Source organism: Scophthalmus maximus, chromosome 3 (assembly GCF_022379125.1).
Source record: "Scophthalmus maximus strain ysfricsl-2021 chromosome 3, ASM2237912v1, whole genome shotgun sequence".
Lineage (NCBI taxonomy): Eukaryota > Metazoa > Chordata > Actinopteri > Pleuronectiformes > Scophthalmidae > Scophthalmus > Scophthalmus maximus.
The window spans coordinates 3,663,214-3,683,592 of record NC_061517.1 but is presented as its reverse complement, the minus strand read 5'-3'; the positions used below and the strand labels follow the sequence as shown (position 1 = coordinate 3,683,592).

Below are 20,379 nucleotides of genomic sequence, written 5' to 3'. Positions count from 1 at the left end.
ATGGATGAATGAGTGGCGGGGTTGCGCAGCCAGCAAGGCACGATCATAGTAATGGGCCACGGTAAATGAACCCAGCTATGGATAGCGCGGGGCCGACCGGCCTGCGCTGTGATCCGGAGCCGTGCCCATTTCATGGTGTCTGCCCGGGGAACCTGGCCGCACTCACTCACCGAGATGGAGAGCTCCACGGAGGAGGAGCCGGAATTTCAACCAGGGTTTTTTTTATCCGAGGTGCCGGGACGATCGCTGGGAGACCAAGAGGGAGCCAGTTAGGTCATGAGATGACTGATGCATCTTTGTGAGGGGAAATCTGCCTTCATTTAGCCTCGGACACTTTGGGCCATCTCGCGGTCTTTAGCTCACGTGTGTGGACGGCTCGTGTTACAGATGGCACAGTGTAGGCCATCCATTTTATCCATCATTTGATAAATCTCAGTAAAATAGGCGAATCGCATCCAAGATGTATTGCATGCATGTTTATAGTTTATAGCACAGATTAAAAAATAATAACAGTCTGTGTTTATGTAGACAATACTGCACTTTATTAATGTTGTTGATAATAATAATTAGAGCATTGCCATGTCTTCAATCTATTCATAATTTTGTAGCCAGGTAAAATCTTTATATTTTCTAACCTTTCTAATATTTATCTGACATCTAATGAATTGATTTCATCGGCCAAACGCATTTCAATCATCAGGTGAAATGTGACAAATCATCATCCGACTAGATCAGTCTTCATTTTTTTATCCAATCATGTAATTTACAAACTAATTCTATAGTCGTATCAACATAGCACGTATTCTATTTTCAATAACATTGAGTTCGTTTTTACAGTTTTTTACTTATGATCGTAAAAATGTACATAATCTGTGAAAAATCCATCCCCAACCATAACAGTAGATTTGCTTCCGAGTAAACTATTTCGTGCAGCGAGACTTGCTGTTGTTTTTTTCTTCAAATCCCACTGGAAAATACAAGAAAATAATGGGTGTAAATCAAGCAATGTCTCACTGTCGCCCCGAGCGCTGCCCCTAATCTGAACAGACCCGTGACACTAACCGCGGCTGACAAGTGCAGAAAGCTGAGCAAGCCTTCCTCTACTGTTAATGGCCGACAGAAAGAGTCAGCTGGAGCGGGGAGAGGTCACACGTCAGTCGCAGTCAAGTTGATCACGTTGTGTGGAATTTAGTAAACAATGTTGCACGTGGAAGTTAGTCGTTTTTTTTTCCTCCAGACAAAAGTGTCGTGAAAAGGAGGTGCTCACCAGGGAGCCTCATCGTCCTCTTTGACATTACAGAAATCTTCACTAATGTTTTCTCAGTGTTAACTTCAACAAAAACATTGATTTATGATGTTACTACAAACTGTAACTTCCTATAATGATGATGGAACTCTTTATAAATACATTAATGACAAAAGATTATGAATGTCTGAATGACAAAACTGAATATTGTTTGATCACATTTGTCAGTATGAGCTGCGCCTCATCTACGAGGGAGAGAACAGCTTTCTAATAGTATGGCGAGCAGAACAGACACTTCATCTTTACGGCTCTCATTGATATTGATATTATTATATATGAATATATTATATATTGATATTTACTTTACTTCTTCAATTAAACAGTCCAAGACCCAAGGAGAAAAAACTTTGCCCCAAAGAGGCCATTTTTAAAAACGTATTTCTTGGATCATTCTAACTACACGTACAAATCCCTCCTCAATTAATAACCTAATTGTTCAGCAGTTGAATCTGCTATACAGTAAAAGCAGAATTCACATTTGCATTATACAATTTTTTTTCTGTTGAGGAAATATAAACTAATAAAGTATTTTTCAACTTCTAAAGAAGAAGAAAAAAATGCCAGGAAACATGTGGACAACTTAAGTGCTGAGCTATGGACTATAGTGGATCGTATTCCTTTTAATACAGCATTGGTTATGTAACGCTTACATAAGCTCATATTCTACTCTGGGAAACTGGGAAGTAGTGGTGTCGGGCGGTGATGAAGCAGTACGATATCCCAGAGTGAGAAAATATAATAATAATAATAATAATAATAATAATAATAATAATAATAATACATTTCATTTATAGAGCACTTTTTATTGCTAAAAGCAATATCAAAGAGCTAAATATAAATATAATTATATAATTACAAATAACTAAATATAGCTAATTCCCATCGGTTAATACTAACAAATCCATGGATTATTGCATCAAGCTTGGCAACTTCAACTCTATAGCAGTCAGAGAAGAGTTTCACAGTCCTCTCTGACTAAAAGAACAAACGTTGATCTCCTCAGTCGCTGTTATCACCAAACACTCAAGGTTCCACCTGGTACAGAGTTAGCTAAGCTAAAGCTGACAATAAACAGTGGCGCTCAACTGCTGCCTCGCGGACACCTAAGCTAGCGTCGCTAGCATGCTGCAGCCGTTGGCGCGCCATCGCGCTAGCAGCCGTTAGCATGCCAACGCGCTAGCAGCCGTTAGCATGTCAACGCGCTAGCAGCCGTTAGCATGCCACGCACAGGTCTCCCTGCTTTTCTCCCGATGGATGATGACGTCATTATCGCGAACATGCCGGAGCGCGCCCCGGTACCGGTGGGTCGACCACCAAACAAATCATAGAAATGTATGCTAAACATGGAGAAATGTAGCCGTGCAGCATTCGCACGGAACGGGGAGAAGCTCGGCGAAACGCCCCTTGACAACTATTTTCAACCTAAACCTAAACACAACTCCAAAACACCAGCCAACCAAATCGGGCAAAACGCAAAAGCAGGCACTCATATTAATTCATGCTAACAACACAAGCTATGCGGCATGTGAACCAGCAGCCGAAGAACAGCAAAACAAAGTTCATATCAAACAGCGACATACACCACTCGTATCTTACCTTGAAGTGTTGTCAAGTTTTCTGTCTGTAACTCAGCAAAAAAACGGCTAATCCAATGTCCCTGCGTCACTTCGAAATTACTCCCCATCAGTTCCCCTTCTTTTTTCTTTTTTTTCAGGGCCCATGGTGTTGTTGACGTGATTTTGGAGCCTGTCCTTCGATTCTATTGGCTCTGACTGTCCAATTGAGGTGTTCATCATTCAAATTTGACCAATGGAATGCCGCGATGCATCCTACTTGTGCCTCAGCAGCTCAGGCTTCATCACCATCAGGCAGCACTGCAGGGTGAGAGAGGGAGACAAAAAACTACAAGGAGAGAGAGTTTATAAAAGAGTTGTATTTAGATGAAAATAAATACTTATAAAAATGTTTGCTGGCCATGGTAATGAATCACAGTTACAGGACCCTAAAGTCGATCCTGCTTTAGGTATTTTCTTCAAATTAAATAAATTATCATATGGTGAGAAACTGTCCTGAGATCTTCATACTGTGAAATACACAGATGCTCAGATATGAGAATAAATTTAAAGAAAATGGATGTGATTTTTTTTTTTATACATCTTTGTCTTATTTGCATTGTCTGCCTTCAGCAAAAATACATGGATATCCACACACTGTACAGGCTATGATGAGTGTCATATGTGAGAGCTGTAATTTCAAGAAGCATCAACATTACTTCTAAAACTGACACACATGAACATAGCCCGCAAAAAAGATACGCAGATGTATTAAAATAGTACATATACATGATTGGCTATATATAACAATTGATGGCAACCAAGTAACTGATTAGTTCAAGTCAAGGCACGGACACTAAGTGACTGAAAAAAGCAGTTTTCCACTTTCCAAATAAAAGCGCCATCAAAGGTTAGTGGCTCCCATCGTCCCGTTAACAACCTTTCCGGTGAATTGTTCTGTAGCTGTGGAGATGACACCAGACTACACTCGTACCTCCCGGTGACAAGCCTGCAGGACTGAGAGCCCATCAACGCAGGAAGCAAACAATTCACGAGGGACTGAAAAGGCCAAAATTTGAACCTCGTAAATGACAAATATCAGTGTAAGGGAAATTAATGCACTATAGGAAAAGGAAAGTTATTGTACCATAAAGTCCATAAATCTATCAAAAAGGTCAGAGGGGCTTTTAGCCGGCATTAATCACACTGAGAGGCAGAAAAATACAAGCAATAGGCTGACTGAAAAAAAAAAGCTGTCTCTTCTCTCTCTATCTGACTGAAGCTCTGAAATTGCACAGATCAATTCCTGTTACTCCCGGGTATATATATATATATATATATATATATATATATATATATATATTTGTTTTTTTTTTTTCAGAAGGGTGTCTGTCACAGGGATGTAGCTCTTCCTCACTCTGTAAATCCAGGTGTTGTTTGTCCATGTGTCTGTGATCGAGCTTTGTGGCAAATCTTTGCTGTTTGGTTTCATGAAATGGATGTAATTTTTTCATATTTTTTTTGTGGCGCCACCTGGTGGCAAAGTTGCAAACTGCAACCAACTGAGCAACCGACGGGGAAACTTTATGGTAGCGTACCCCTGATTCCATTTCCAGTTTTTGGCAGCGCTTAAAATTCAAAGCGAATCAGTGTATTCTGGAACCGTTTTGTGCAACAACTGTATTCAACACGACGCAGCAAACATGAAGACTCACAAAGAGGTCGGGTCCACCTAATGGAACTATATTTAACTAATTCAAAGTTGACGAAAAAACAATAATACGTTCTTCTAAATATTACACACTGTAGCTCTAAGTGAAATTTAACTTCGTCATCCAAACGTATCTATCTAATCTGATTAATTGCATTATTGGATTAAACACAGGGGATTTGTTCAAATGTTTTATGGCTGTAATGATTGTGAAAATATTCTTGACACTGTTATTAGCAAAAAGCTAATAACATGCCAAAAATTATAATCAAGGTAATATTGTACCAATTCGTTCAGTGTGTGTTTGCCTATAGTCACAGTTTCAACTGCAGCACCATTCTGTACACCGTTCTGCATGACCAACCGTTTATACGACTCATAACTCAACAGGAGACACTCGTATCCCCCATTCCCTGCATTTTAACTGCACATTACTTTTTTTTTCTTTTCTTTTTTAACTCCCATTGAAGCTCAGTGGACTGAGCTTGTGTGTTTATCTTTAGTGCAAATGTGCGTGTGTGTGTGTGTGTGTGTGGCTGCAACTGTGGCCTCCTCAGACTGGCTCTTAAGGAGGTGTAAAAAGACAATTACAGCAGCACCAGTGTCGCAAGATGAGAATGGAGGAGAAAACCAGTAGCATCTGAGATTGAACTGAGAATTGGGGAGAGACAAAAAAAAACGAACATTCAGCTTCACTCAAACAAGACCGATACCATATTATATTTTCCTTCTGTACACTGGCACTGTGGAACATTTCTAGTTTTTAGCTCTTTCTTTCCTTCCTCAACCCCCCCAATGCTTCATCATATCATATCATTATTCATAAGCATTGCGGATATGCCGGAGGAGCAATATGGCAGCATAAGGGCACAGGGGGCGTCGCGCTCAGGTAAAGGCCATGGTCTCCTATCAGCAATGCTATCCATAATTTATCCACCAAACAAATGGTGCACCTTCCATGCCATTGTTCTTGTGCCCTTATCCCTCACTGGCTGTAAGGGAGGTGAAACAAGGAACACAAAGCCAGCAGAGACAGAGGCCTAAGCAGACCAGATAATAATGATCCGGCCCAATCCATAGGAACTATTACTGCAATGACTTATAATTAGTCTATTCATTACAGATTGTGGAGAAAAAAGAGTATTCTAAAACTAACAACAGTATAATCAAGATTTCACATGTTCTAAAGAAGCTGCAAAAAGGTTCAACTATCACAGCACAAGCTGTACCTACGGGGTTCTGCGATATGATGCACCCAGTGCTTTTTTTGTGATTTGACGTAGAAAATGTATTCATCAAAAGGCCATGATCCATCTTGTGTTCCATTTAGCTCGGAGCAAATCTATATCCCAGCATGCATTTGCTATAATTACATATTGGGCAGTATTAATCTTCCCTTGCCACAAAGACTGGCTTGTTTCATTTGCAAATATAAAGCCAATGTGTGTGTGATGTGTCGGCTCTTTATCCTTTGCTTCTTATCAAGTTAATGATGTGAGTAGAGCACCTGTTTTGCTGTCACGTCTCTTTGGATTATCAATGCATGAATACTGAATTTCTGAATTAAGTAATGAAAAAAAAAAGCAAAGAGGATAGGTTGCCAAAACATGACAGCTGAATTACAATTAGCACGGTTTATGGACATTTAACGGAACCGCTACAATGAAGCCAGGACAAAATCTGATATATACAGTGACCTTTAAAAATGATTCTTATTTATCCTCATTATTCAAGCAGCTCCCTCACAACCCAGCACAGACAACAAGTGGACGGGACAGACTGTAAAACTAGAATGCCACGACTTTGTGTCTATAGCAGTTATTTGCCATACCGTGGCTAAATAAGATAAATAATTTAGCATCCTTGCGTCGGGGCAGTATAATAAAGCTGATGTCTTCATACGGGCGGGGATCTGGCTAGCCGTGCAGTTTGTAAGTGAGATGGATGAGGCGAAGCCTAAACTGCTGAGGGGTGAAGTGAATTAGGCTCGCATTAGGGCTCAGACTCTACCATCACAATCAAAATGGAGGATTGTGGGAACGCCTCTCGTTCCTTCTGCCGAGCGAGCCCACGCCTGCAGCGCAGACTCAGCTTAATGAACAGGATTAGGACGGGAAGCTAACGAAGAGCAATTAAATTCTCGGATAAGAACGTCGAGGGTTATCTGTGTGCAACCTGAAATATATGCGCTGTCGTGTGCACGTGTGCGTGCAAAATTCTGTTCCCAACGAGTGCGTATAATCTGGAATGAAACATAGAAGTGACTAATTATGCAATGTGCTTACTGCACATATTTGACAACTCTTCTATCAGCCATGGAGCAAATTAAAAGAAAAAGAAAACAGGGAAAGTGGGAATTAAATTCCTACCATGCTGAAAATTGTATTGTTTCTCCAGGTCTGTATAATTATCTCCAAAATGGAACATATTCATTTAGATCCGTATCTATTAAAAACTCTGTCCTTGACTTTTTTTTCCTTCTCGTCTCAGTATTTTATTCATCTCATAAACAACCTGTTTTAAATATGCCCACAGTTCACTTGCAAATCCTTTGTTCATCATCAAACACAAAGGATAAAGAGACAAAGTCACAAGAGACACAGGACGGAGAGAGAGAGAGAGAGAGAGAGAGAGAGAGAGAGAGAAAGTCTTCTGACAGGCTTTTCACCTTGCCTAGGAAATGTCAGAGTGTCAAGGCTTTCTACTTGGCACGACTTGCTGGAGCCTCATTCGATGCCCAATAAATGTATGACAACATTTCGGCGGGAGCAGCCCGGGCAAAGGGCCCGGGTCGCATTTTAAGAACATCTCCTGACCTTTCCCGCGGCGGCGGTAATTGCTAATGCCAGACAAGGAGAGAATGTAAGTCTCTCATGAGCCACAGCATCGAGAAGTGGGGGCCCGGCGGTGGCGTGACGCAGATGGGCGAGAGCTCAGGGACGGACGTAGACAGCGAGACGCAATTTCAAGGCAGAGGCTCGGTGGAAGTGCCACCTAATCACCCCTGCACCCAGATACTTCAGCTGATAATGAAAATAAACTCAACATCATATCCTTCGGAAAAGACGCGGCGCTCCGAGGGATCTGTGTTTCATTTTCTTCTCCTTGCGCTCAATGTCGAGGGGCTAAAAGTTGATGGCAGGATGACAACGAATGCGTACTTGCTATATCAGTCCTCCGTAGCGTTTGCCCAATACCTCAGAGACAGATCGAAAACTTCGCCCACCAGTCGAGAGGAATTCATCACTGGGAATGAAAATGAAAACCCTTTCATATTGCGTTATGCCGTCTCAGTCCTCCTGCAGATCAGAGTCTACTTCACATCCAAATGAGTGAAAGTCGACAACATCTTTGTTTTTTCTGATGTGATGGAAACTCTTCCGGTCCCTGGTGCAGTGCGTTCACGGGTGCCACATGGAAGGGGCTGGTTGCGGAATGTCGCGGCCCCCCGGTTGTTGAACATCTCGTCGTACACAATGAATCCCACCAGCTGTGGTCAGCGAGAGCTCAAATCAACGGTTGCCACCAATTCCCAGTAAACCCCTCCGGTCAACAAAGCACGGGGCATTCATCTCATCACCTGGGTCCGTGGTTTATCACAGTAATCACGACCAGAGGAGACGTCGGATGGATGGAAATATATGTGTTTACGGGGGGGGGGATGCTGGAGCAGGACTTGGGCAGGTGTTTGGTTTTCGTGCCATCGCCGACGCCAGCGCTCGCTCACTGCCCAGTCGTATTACAGCCCTCCGCCAAAGAGACAGCTTGCGAGGCGCTGGCCCCTGATCCCAGCACATTAGTTTAATGCCTAGATCTGTGGAACTGTTCCTGACTCCATCTCCAGCCTGGCACAGGCAGTCGGCCGTGTACGCACGCACACACACACACACACGCACGCACACACACACACACACAGCCGCCTTGCCTCATCATTATACTGCAGCTTCGAAATGCACCAAGTAGCCTCTTTTAGAAAGCTGCTCGCTTCTTCTTTCTGTAGTTTCTAACTGGCACCTCCTGTTTCTCCTTTTTCGTTTCTTTCTGCAGCGTAGCAGCAGGGTTTCTATTTATTAAGCTCTTGCCATAAGCACAGCATGTGCTCGTGGTTATAAGTTATTTGCCGGGAGCAGATAAGACCTTTGCGAGCGGATCATTGAGCCGGTACGCGGCAGGTTGTGAGATGACCGATTGCACCTCACGTCTAAGCCCATCCATCCTCATAGACGCCATCAGAGGGAGACCGGGGGGGCCGCCAGCATCCCATCTGTCTATGTGTCAGCACCTATGTGTCGCTGCTAAGGAGACACAGTCTGTTCCAGATAACCCACCAGCGGAAGGGAGCGAATAAACATCTGCAAGTATATTTATACAGCACATCCAAGCCTCCACCCTAATGAGTGCCAGGCACACTGGATGAGGAGCTGGATTTGCTTCGGCGCCAGCACTAAAGCGCATCATCTGCCGGCGTGTTCTCGTCCGTCCTTTTTTTCCTTCCCTCCGCTTCACCTGGACTCCGAGACGCGTTGACAGCTGCAGAAGCCCCTGGAGTGGAGATCTAGGAGCAAACATATGGGCTTGTCAGTCGCATGGCAGAGATGAACTCTTGTCAGAGATTTTTCACTTTCCTCAACAGTTGGTGAGGTTGGAGATTCTCTCTTTTTTTCTTTGGCTGGCTGCCTGGTCGGAGGGGCTGTCTTTGACATCAGGACGCCTGTGGGGAAATAAAGCTAAAGCTAATCATCAAGGTGGGATTCAAACAGAACGAATAGAAGATCAGTAAACGTGATCGATGCACGTTTTGCAGATAGAAGATATTCAAGGGAACCTTCAATTGGTTTTACATTTTAGGGTCATAGAAATAAATATTAGTGCTTAAATCCTGGCAGGAGAATATATTTTAAAAAATTACATTGATTTGTCATATTTAGTGACCGTCTTCCAGCTTCCATTGAACTGTATACTTAATGCATCTATGATTATTGATTAAAAACAACACACAGATACAGAATTTACTAAAGTTCAAACAAAAACTCTCTGCATATCCTGTGGAACTGAAACTGGCGCTGGCACTTTAAATCCTAAATATAACTCTATATTAATATGAACTGGAATTAAATCTAATACTATAAATTTAATCTCAAAATTGAACTGTTGAAAAGTTCAACCATGGAACTGAACAATTTTTTTTCTTTTTTCATTATTTGGATAAATAAGGGTCAAATACAATGGATTTTACACAGACAGACACACACACACACACACACACACACACTCACACCCTTGTCAACATTGACCTCCATCACAGCCCCTCCTCCCCATTATGTGGCAAAAACATAAGGTCCGTGTTTGAACAGTTCATAAATTAGACGCTGCAAATGTTTGCACAGTTAAACCTTGTGTAGGTGAGGGCTGATGAGGAGTACAATAACACAGCCTTGACTGTGTGTGTGTGTGTGTGTCTGTGTGTGTGTGTGTGTGTGTGTGTGTGTGTGTGTGTGTGTGTGTGTGTGTATGTGTCTCTGTATGTGTGTGTGTTTGTGTGTGTGTGTTTGTGTATGTTTGTGTGTGTGTGTGTGTGTGTGTATGTCTCTCTGTGTGTCTCTGTGTGTGTGTGTGTGTGTGTGTGTATGTGTGTGTGTGTGTCTCTGTATGTGTGTGTGTGTGTGTGTGTGTCTCTCTGTGTGTCTCTGTGTCTGTGTGTATGTGTCTCTGTATGTGTCTCTGTATGTGTCTGTGTGTGTGTGTGTGTGTGTATGTCTCTCTGTGTGTCTCTGTGTGTGTGTGTGTGTGTGTGTGTGTGTGTGTCTCTCTCTGTGTGTGCCCCTTCAGCCCTTCTACAGGCACTAGTTTCTCTCAGTACTCTCAGCTCCTCTGCTCCCTGAAGACAGTTCACTCCTCGTGATCCTTCACTGTGAGAATCTCTTTATCCTCAGGTGTACATTCCTTCCAAAGAGACACTTTTTAGATGAGACAGTGAGTAGTGAGTGGTTGTTTTTTACAGAGACAATACTGAAGACAATAAAAAAAGAGTGAGAACTAAAGTTACAGTATATTATTTCAATCAAACCTCTCTATGTTCAAGTGGTTGTCTGTTGTACATGAAGTTATTAACTGATATTCCAGCCTTTGCTTTGGAGGAAGACATTTTGACCACTTCGAAGGTGGCGGCACATCATATTTTATTACAACTATAATGTAGGTGTAGAATCAGATTTCGAAATCCCTGATTTGAACCATTTTGCTGCTGTAGTATATTTTTTGCAGTGTTAAGTTTGTAGTGTTATGACTGACACCTCAACAAAAAAAAAAAATCACAGTGCACCATCTGCTGTTGTGTCAGTTGAGGGATGTTAACACACTTTTCTGGGAAACATCCATATGTCATTTTAGTCGTCTTACAGCTTCAGCAAAAAAAACCAAATTGAAATTGCTGCCTTACATCTCAAGTTGTGCAACACGAGTTTTGACACTTTAGCTTCGTCTAGTCGAGCGCCATTCTGTATTGTTTGTGTTCCCGTCCGAGCTCAAGCCGTCTCTTCCTCTGATCCACCATGTCGCTCCTGCTTGAGGTCAAAGAGAAGCTGACGGTGTCTCGAGGCCCTTTTGTTCTTCTTTTTCGGTTTGGCTTCGGCGAGGACGGGCACAGGCGGCTTTACGCACCACCTGCCAATAATGTTAACAAGGACCCACAGCCCCGCGCCGATGCGGCCTGCTCCAGCACCGGAGGGATTGCTGGCAGTAATGGCCGTATTCGTTTCCCGCATGGTGTCCAGCGCTCAGGAATCCCCCCTGCGACCCTGCAGTGCAGCGCGGCCCCCACACAGCCGCAGGAAACAACACACATGTCGCGCATGGCACAGCGACGCCGCAGAAATGACCAAGCCAGCCCCTGGCTGGAACCACAGCTCGCATATTAAAGGGGCAGTAAGGGATTTTAATCCAATACACCCTTTTTTTGGTAAAATTCAGCAAATATTTCCTCACGGTCTGCGAGCCGTCGGTTCTGTGTGCCCGCCCTGGTTCTGTAAATTGAAGAGAAACGGGGGGGAAATGGTGCGGACCGCACCTCACGACACTGTGTGTGCAGGTTGTAAACAACGTGCTGGCGACAGACGCTACGACTCAGCTTGTCTGTTTCCTGTGGTCGTAGCTGCCGATCCAAAAGAATTGAACAACAAACAATATTTCTCCAAAATCGCTTACTGCCCCTTTAACTGATGCTGTATTATGTTTTATATCGTATTTATACAACTGAAAAAATCTCTTGCGCTTACCACACTATATCACTCAGATTTTTCTTACCATTTACAGGCTATAATTTATGAATAGAGTCACAAAAATGTAATCGGTAAAATCAGTGAGCACGTCAGTGTTACGGCTCCACAACACTTCTGCTTGATTATACACATTTAGAGATGTGGTGAGAGTGTGTGTGTATGTGGGGGGGGGGGGGGGGGGGGGGACCACGCAACATGCTTGAATATCTGAACCAAAACAAGTGGCTTGTTGTGTATTAGGATTATCATTTCACGGTGCTAAGGCAATTTAAACACGGGCTCTTCTCTTCCCCAACTGTTATGACATGCATAATAAAGAGGTGCTGGAATCATTTGTCAGGCCTTTGATGGAAGTTGTTGGGTACCCGCGGGGTGGGTTTTTTCTCTGTCGCCGGCTACGACGAGGGAGAGGCCGCATTTGTTCACTTGTCTCAAAAGGCGCCAACATTTGATGCTTAAAACCAAAATTACTATCAAAGCATTCTGTGGACACGGGCTTCCCCTCACATGAGAGCTAATCAGTTTTAATGGGTATGTGTGCTGTAATCACAGTGCCAACACAGTCCCAAGGCTCGGGGCCTATTACACCCTGTAAAATATTAATGACTCTCCAATAAAAACCATTTAAAGCGACTCCCAGAAGACGTGGGAGCCCAAACATCTTCCATCCCCTGCTGCGCACACGCTCTCTTCCTAGGAGCGCTACACATTGGTAGAGTGTTGTTATTACTGTCCGTAAAAATACAGGTATCAACAAATAAATGCCAGGCCACTGTGAACAGACTTCTAAGAAGATAAAGCTTCAAGAAGTTTGGAGGGGAAAAAATCCTTTTATGAGGTCTCTGTGCTTTCAATTGTGCATGAACAACTAGCACGGCACACAGTAGAGCGAATACCTCCGCCAAGGCCCAACAGTCCCCTTATGAAACCACATTTAAATTTCATCATGATCAGCACCGAACTGCACTCAGATATCAGTCCACTAAATATAACTTTTTCTTCAAGATCCACACATTATTCCCTGGTAAATCAGTGAAAATGTAAAAAAAAAAAAGCAATTTTATGGAAAATGATACACAATTTCTAGATCTGCCCCTTTGTCCGAATCTGTGACAAAATGTCATGACTTTCACCAAGTTTCATGGAAATCCGTTGCGTAGGCTTTGCGTAATTTTGCTGACAAACCAACCTACCAACCAACCATCCAACCAACCAACCAACCAACCATCCAACCAACCAACCAACCAACCAACCAACCAACCAACCAACCATCCAACCAACCAACCAACCAACCATCCAACCAACCAACCAACCAACCATCCAACCAACCAACCATCCATCCAACCAACCAACCAACCAACCAACCAACCATCCAACCAACCAACCAACCAACCAACCGACAAACCAAATAACTAACCAACCAACCAACAAAACATCAGGAAGAATCAAGAAACATTGACTTGATAATAAAAAGCGCTGATTTCTTGTTGGTTTAAAATGTGTTGGATATATTAATGATCAACACAAAAACAAACACGCAGACGAAGGTAGGGAAAGCAGAAAGATTCCACACCTGGACTCCACAAACTATTTTATCAGTCTGAACAATAAAGCGTGGACAGTTATTGTTCAGACAAGAGCATCTTCCCTGTAATGTGCCATATAAAACATCAGAGGAGCACAATCTTCAATATGGCACTGGTAATAGCCCATAACGCACAAAGAAGACCTGGTTATGGGACTGCTGTCTGAAAAACAACACGCTTCCGCAGCGCCCTGCGTCGTGTCTGCATCCTTTTGAAGAAACACCCTTCACGTAGACTCGCCATGCCTGCAGAGAATTCCGCGTTCCACTACTCAGGACCCGCGAGGACTGTCATAATCACCTTATTATGTTTTTCTATTTAATTTTGGACTCCATGTTTCATTAGCGATGTGGTTACGCGGGTTACGGCTAATTGAAAATGTTATGAAGCTATTAATGTTTACTTTGTCTGGTGTGGGTTGAACCCGGCGCCGCTAAAGTGCATCTCCTCCCTCTCTGCCTCTCATTCCCAGAAGCTGTTTGCTTATTGTAATTGAAGATGGGAGAGGGGTTGTTTTTTTCCCCTCTTCCCTCCAGGGCCACTTCAGTCCCTTAATCCATATTGACATGATTTCTCCAGGAGATGGGCATGGATGTTAACCTGCCGTGCTGCCGTGTCCCCTCGTTCCAGAGAGGCAGGGACCAGTGGACACAGGCCGGCCAAGTGGCTGCCTCCTTACTGCCTGAGACAATCACGAGATGTCTCGTCTTCGCTGCGCATCACTGTGTGTGCAGCACGCCAGAGGAGCCGGTTTATCCATGTGTTGACAACACAGTGGGCGCACGCACGCATGCGTTCATTGCAGCGCCTAAAGTGACATTCTGACACGCGTAGGCGGCGAGTCGGTGCTGCTTCCCCTGCATGGATGTGGTGCTGTTATTTGTCAGTTAAATGCTATTATGAAACGGTTTTCATCATAATTCAGCTGATGGGATTTGGTGTTTGTGATTGAATGAAGGATGTGATCAGAAAATGAGCATACAACGTGGGGGTTAGGTGTCTTCTGATTGGACTGATCATGGTGGACCACCGTGCAGAGCTACATCCCAAAACGTCCCAGACTGAGTGAACGATAGAGTTGAGTCCCTGATGAAGTTACGCCTTCAAGTGCCGCCCGCCTGAAAGAAGTTCAGCATTGGTCTGCAGGCCGAGTGTTGGGAGTTTCCCCATTGGCCATTGGACGCAAGCATCTATTGTTCACTTCCTGATTTGCTCTTATCGATCGTGACACATCCTTCCCGTGATCCGCCAAGTCCCCATCGCGTGACCACGTTCCGGGGGGGGGGGGATAAACAGCATCAGCTTTGGACGACCTGTAGCGAAAACAACACGGACAACCAATCACTGTGTCGCTGACCTTTGCCCTCGTGCGCAGGAGAACTGCTCCGGTGCATGTGAATGATGTGTTTCCAGACGTGTTGGTGTGGACGGACATCTTTTGTGATATTGAACTAAAGGGGATCGTCTTTTTAAACATGTACTATAGGTTTTTACATGGTCTTGTTATTTTCTGAGCAGATTTTTGTTATTCTGTATGATGTTGTCATGACACCATCAACAACTTGTTCGCATGCTGCAATCGAAAATGGTGCTTAGAATCAGAGAGAGGCATTATGAAAAACCATAATTGGTATCATAAAATATCATTACAGTGTTCCTCGACCTGTTTTACGTGTAATCCTTTCAATATCTGAAATTCCTGAACAAAACAAGGACCGTGGTGGTGCAACATAGCAAAGTGTGTGCTGTTGAAAATATTTTTCTTTTCTGTCAGCATTCATAAAAACACATAATATGTGTTTAGCTTTTGTCCCAGTGTTTAGTGAAGAGCCCAAATAAACGAAATAAGCAGCACGCGCATGTTTGTTTGTGCTAAACTCTCCTCATTATAAACTGTTCAACGCAACGGCAGAACTTTTGGGCCATGTCAATTTAATTGGTGAGCCTGAGCCTCATCCGAACAGCGTGACAGCGCCACATCCAAGAAACCTTGAAGTGACACGGACAACAACCACGGTGATTCACATTTGCTAATTTTAGCAACACAGACGCGTCGGATGTCCTCGCCTTTCGTCAGGATGATTGTTCTCTCCATTCTGCCCCCACCCAAGACGGCGGCGTGGGGCATCCTGTGAGCAGTGACGCGATAATTGTCCGGTTCACTATATGTTCCGCTTTCAGACACTGGGATAATGATGCAGTCTCCAACCTTTGCCTACAACACAAAGTAACTGCTTGAAAAAATAGACATTCACCGGCGCCGCTGCCGCTGTTATAATTCTAGGCTTTCACAGGTTTTTCGCTCGTCAACGTTCGCGCCGCCAGACGGATGCAAACGTTTGCTTTCACATCCGCCCGCCCCGGGCTACTTCACCTCTCGGCGTTTTCACTTTGTCCCCGCCTCGCGACGGAGATGAGGGGGAGAGGGTTTTTTTTTTTTTCCACATCAGTCTGTTGAAGCTCGATTTTGCATTAACGAGGCCCGCGGCGCGAAGCCCGAGGGGTTGACCTTTGGTCGGGTTGGCCGGCTGCGGCAGAGTAAGTCACCAACTTTTACTGACTCAAGCATTCGGCCCCCGGAGCGAACACCCGGGGGGATCGGAGGTGTCGAGGGCGGCTGAAGGACAAGGAGCGTCTTGACGACGACCAGTTTCCTGTTCGCTGCAGCACATCTAAAAACCTTCTGTGTTGAAACTTGACCGACTCGGTTCGATGGTGCGCTCACACCGGGTCGCTCCACTCTACCAATTCGACAGGCCGCCTGGCGACGGAGGGAGGATCGCAACCCTAAACCGTGTCGACGCGTCACGCGCGCTCATTTGGCGGGAGTTGAAATATTTGGACTTGTGCAATTATTTGCGTTGCGCGTCGCTCCGATGCCAGTGACGCGAAATATTCGCATCCAGTCGCGTCCTTGCGTTGACTTTGCATGTAAACGGCTCTGGTGTGAACGCACCACGAAAGAAATAAGATGTCATTCAAATTGAAATCCTAATTTCTACATGTTCTGCCTCTCCTGAATCCAGGCCCTGCACAGGCGCCATGGTGAGCCGTTGCGGCAGAACAGTGGATCCTTTCATTCATGGCTAGACTGTCGCCGCCCCGACTGAGCTGCGTCGGCCGCGGGGAGCTCAGGCTTCAACGTTGAAGGCCCAGACAGCTCTCGGCAGCAGTTCTCACCTCAAGCAAGAGCAAAAAGTCGCTGCTCTCCCTGGTGCTCCGTACGCGCGGCACGAGGAGCGCCTCGTGAAAGTGCTTCACGGCTGCCGTGGAGCTGTCTCGCGTTGATGGAAGGGAATAATTGATTTGGAGCAATTTCGAAATCGGGCCCCCGAATCCTTTTGTCCAGGGCTCTCCGCGAAAAATACACGCGGGACATCATTATTCCTCCTCCGCGTGCGTTTGCCCCCAGCGCCGTCCGGTGATCAATCCGCAACCCTTTTTCCTATTACGAAGCCATTTTCCGACAGAGGAGGTGAGATTGAAGCCGCCGTGACTTGCTGAATGAGAGCCCTTAATGGACAGCGGCGGGAAACTGCCACGGAGGCTGATTAATTAGACGTTCGCCGTGAGCTCCAAAGCTTCACCTTTCCATCTCATTAGAACAAAAGCCCCCACAATCTTGGCCACGATTCCCTATTATCCCTTCAGAGCGGAATATCTGACATCCTCTGCATGCGCAATTATGCCTTTCCCCGATGAGATCTGAGTGTGGCGGAGATGGCCTTTTTTTTGTGCTTTTGTTCCCGCGGCCCACCCCCCACCGCTGCTCTTTCTCTCGACCTCGGTCACCTCTGATTAGCGGTGATCTGATATCCTACCAGCGAGCGTGAGCGGGGGACCGGGGGTGTGTGACACGCCGGTGGGCCTCAGCCCCCAGGAGGTGATAACGATGACATTCATTCCGTCCACACGAAGCCCGTCTACCTACGTCGTTGTAAAAATGATGAGTGGGGCCTATTAGTGTTTCCGTGTAACTAATCAAAAGGGTGTTATGGTCGCGGCCGTCATGTAAATGGCTTTTATGTGAAACGAGTGAGCGCGCTCGCGCCCGAGTTTGCCCGTGGCGGGCGGACTGATACTCGAATGCGTGTTAGTCTGGGACCCCTCGGTTCATTTTTGGAGTTCCCCAAGAGGCGTCAACCAGCGGAGACGCAGAGCAGCGATGCCTCCGGACGCGGTTGGACAGACGCTCAACCGCGCGGCGACTGCTGAGCCACGGCAAAATGTTAGCGGGCGAGAGCAGAGCGGAGACGGTGTCTGTGAACCGGGAGAAGTTTCATATCATCTTTCATCAGCGGCGGCCATCTTGGTTGTTTGCAAAAGTTGAGTTCTATCCGCGTCACGGCGCAAACCCCCACCCCCCCCGACTATTATCAGATAATCGGTTGTGATTGGGAGGAGAGTGAGCTCCAGGGGTTCGTCTGCGTCCCGGGCTACGCCGGAGTTTGACTGCAGCAGGAAATGAGAGCGTCATTAGGGCTTGTGCACAGAAAGAAAAGTCGTTTCGTCCTGAACCCTCGAGCAGAGTGTCGGGGGTCTCGCTCAGCCCTCATATTCACGGGCGAAACTGGCGTCACAGCGTCTCCCCGACATTGCTCGTGCACAAAAATGTACCGTAAATCGAACCTTTGCAATCACCTCTTCCCCTCCCTCGATTCCCTCGAGGATCCAGAGCGAACCGCTCGTTCCGTGTCGATGCCCATTTCATGGGCTGCGGCCGAGGGGCAGGCTGTGGCAGTAAAAAAAAAAAAAAAAGAAAAAACGGTGCGCTGGCGAGCTGGCGGGATGCCACGCCGGACCAGAGCAACATCTGCTCACATTATTAATGAATCAATTATGTGTCACACGCGTGCCCGGCCCTGCAGGGGCCAGAAGGGCGCGGACGTGGCGAAGGGAGGAGGTTGGGGAGAGGGGGCATCTGAAGCGGGAGAGGGTTTGGGCATTGCCCTCAGCCACCGCCGTTCCCCCCCGTTTTCGCTCGCGCATGACTCACACCTGTCACGAGTACATGTGCAGAAGGTCAGTAAACAGAAGGTTTTTTGGGAAAATGAGTAAAAGAGGGATGTTTTAACACATTAGCCTTATTTCAATGGACGCATCGCCTCACTGGGGGAAGATGTAAAGGGCCAAACGTCAAAAATGCCTACACACATGATACCTTCTGCTCGCTGCTGTCGCCATGTTGGTCCGTCACGTCCGCAGGTACAGCACCGACATGCGTTTAGCTGCACGTCAGGCGCGATGACAGGTAATGGTGGCTGTCCGCCCTGCCCGCCTGATTCGTCGTGGACGGCGTGTTTGGGGGCTAGGCTGTCAGCGAGCGTTTACATCATCAGGGAGGAGGTGAGGCCACATTCACTGTGGTTAACACGGTGGCCATTGACTTTTAATGGACCCCCCCCCCCCCCCGGAGAAAGCGGCTCGCCAGAGCAGACAAACTGTACATCCCCCGTGATCCCCCCAGGGCTCCGTCTGGCCGGGGGAGGGTTTCCTTCTCTGAGTCACACACGAGGTGAAAAATAGATGGTGTGTCGCCTCTTATAATGTATTTATTGCTTCCTGCTAATTCTTAATGAAGGGGATTTTATGCCAATTTCATTATTAGGTCATATCAAGCAAATTAAATACAATAAAGTTTGGTTTTTTTTCCCACAGTTGGGATGGGAATTACTTTTCAGTCATTCCGTGTTTTGAGCCGACTGGGGAGTCGAGCTGTTCGTCCGCTCGCAGCAGCTGTGGTTTTTCCGGGGGGCCAGATGTTCGAAACTGTCAGAATTGTTAAATATAAAACTCTGATGGGAATAAGCTTACGTTAAAAAAAAAACACGGGCGAGATGGGGATTTTTCGCCAACCTTAAATGTACCTTAAAGGGACAGTTCAGGGATTTTGAAGCGGGGTTGTGTGAGCTACTTATGCATAATTAATATGTGACCTCATGGAGATGGTGATCAGCGATGTCATTTAACTGAGTTTGGAGGAGAAGTGGAAGTAGCGGGAGTCTGAGTCCCACTGTTGCAGAGGGAAAAAGAAAAAACGTTCTTTGGAGGAGGAGGAGGAATTCTTTTCACTTCACTTCCACTTCTCCTCCAAACTCCGTCAAATCGCTGATCACCATCTCCATGAGGTCACATATTAACTATGAATAAGTAACTCATACGACCCCGCTTCAAAATCACTGAACTGTCCCTTTAACATTGTCAGTGAACCGTGTGAATTTTTAAGAACAAAGTCCAAATTATGGTGAAAAGATTTCATAACGTCTAATCAGTTAATGAAGATAATGCGTGTACATGCGAGGAGTATCTGTATTCACGTTATTTCATGCTGTGTTTGATCAGGCAGTGTCAGAGATAAAGACTTTTTCTCACGAGAGGCCTGAAGACAAAGACAAAACCAAAATAAAGACGGCAAAGAGAACAGTGACAGGATGGTTTTAGTGCTGCGGCCTTCATCATTATTTGTATCCGCAGCATGTGGCGGTGATGGCAGACATTACATGAGCTCTATTAACATCAAAGGGTTGCGTTTAAATATTCATTTTTACAACATCGAGGAGCCATTTAGCATTTAAATGCGAAAAACCAAGTCTATCGGAAACCATATATTTGTTTTTATCTCTACGTTGATATTTGCACCGTTCAAGTTAATGAAGTCGAATCCATAATAGGAGAGGAAGTGGATTAAATTTTAAATATGTAAACGTCACAGAGAATATTCATCATTTCCAGAAATACCTGAAACACCTGATTTGCTAACTCTTGGATTTGCTCTGCTATGGCAGAAGAAAAAAACCCAACTGAGTCAGATTCAGGTTATTCAAGCGTCTCTCACCTCGTCCGGGTTTCGGATCGCTCAGCGCTATTTCACAAAAGAGCTGTCCTATTGTATTAAAATGAGCTAGTTCCTCGCAGACCTATATATATTAATATATATATATATATA

At 45.3% G+C, this 20,379-nt stretch overlaps 1 protein-coding gene across 1 annotated transcript in view; it reads right to left on the bottom strand.

Moving 5' to 3' along the window:
* LOC124849900 overlaps nucleotides 1-3,380 on the bottom strand; it is a 60,935-nt gene extending 57,555 nt beyond the window's left edge. The window contains exon 1 of the mRNA XM_047331335.1: nucleotides 2,903-3,380. The gene's annotated coding sequence lies outside the window, so the exon portion shown is untranslated. The remainder of the gene's footprint in view (nucleotides 1-2,902) is intronic.
* Nucleotides 3,381-20,379: the final 16,999 nt, after the last annotated feature.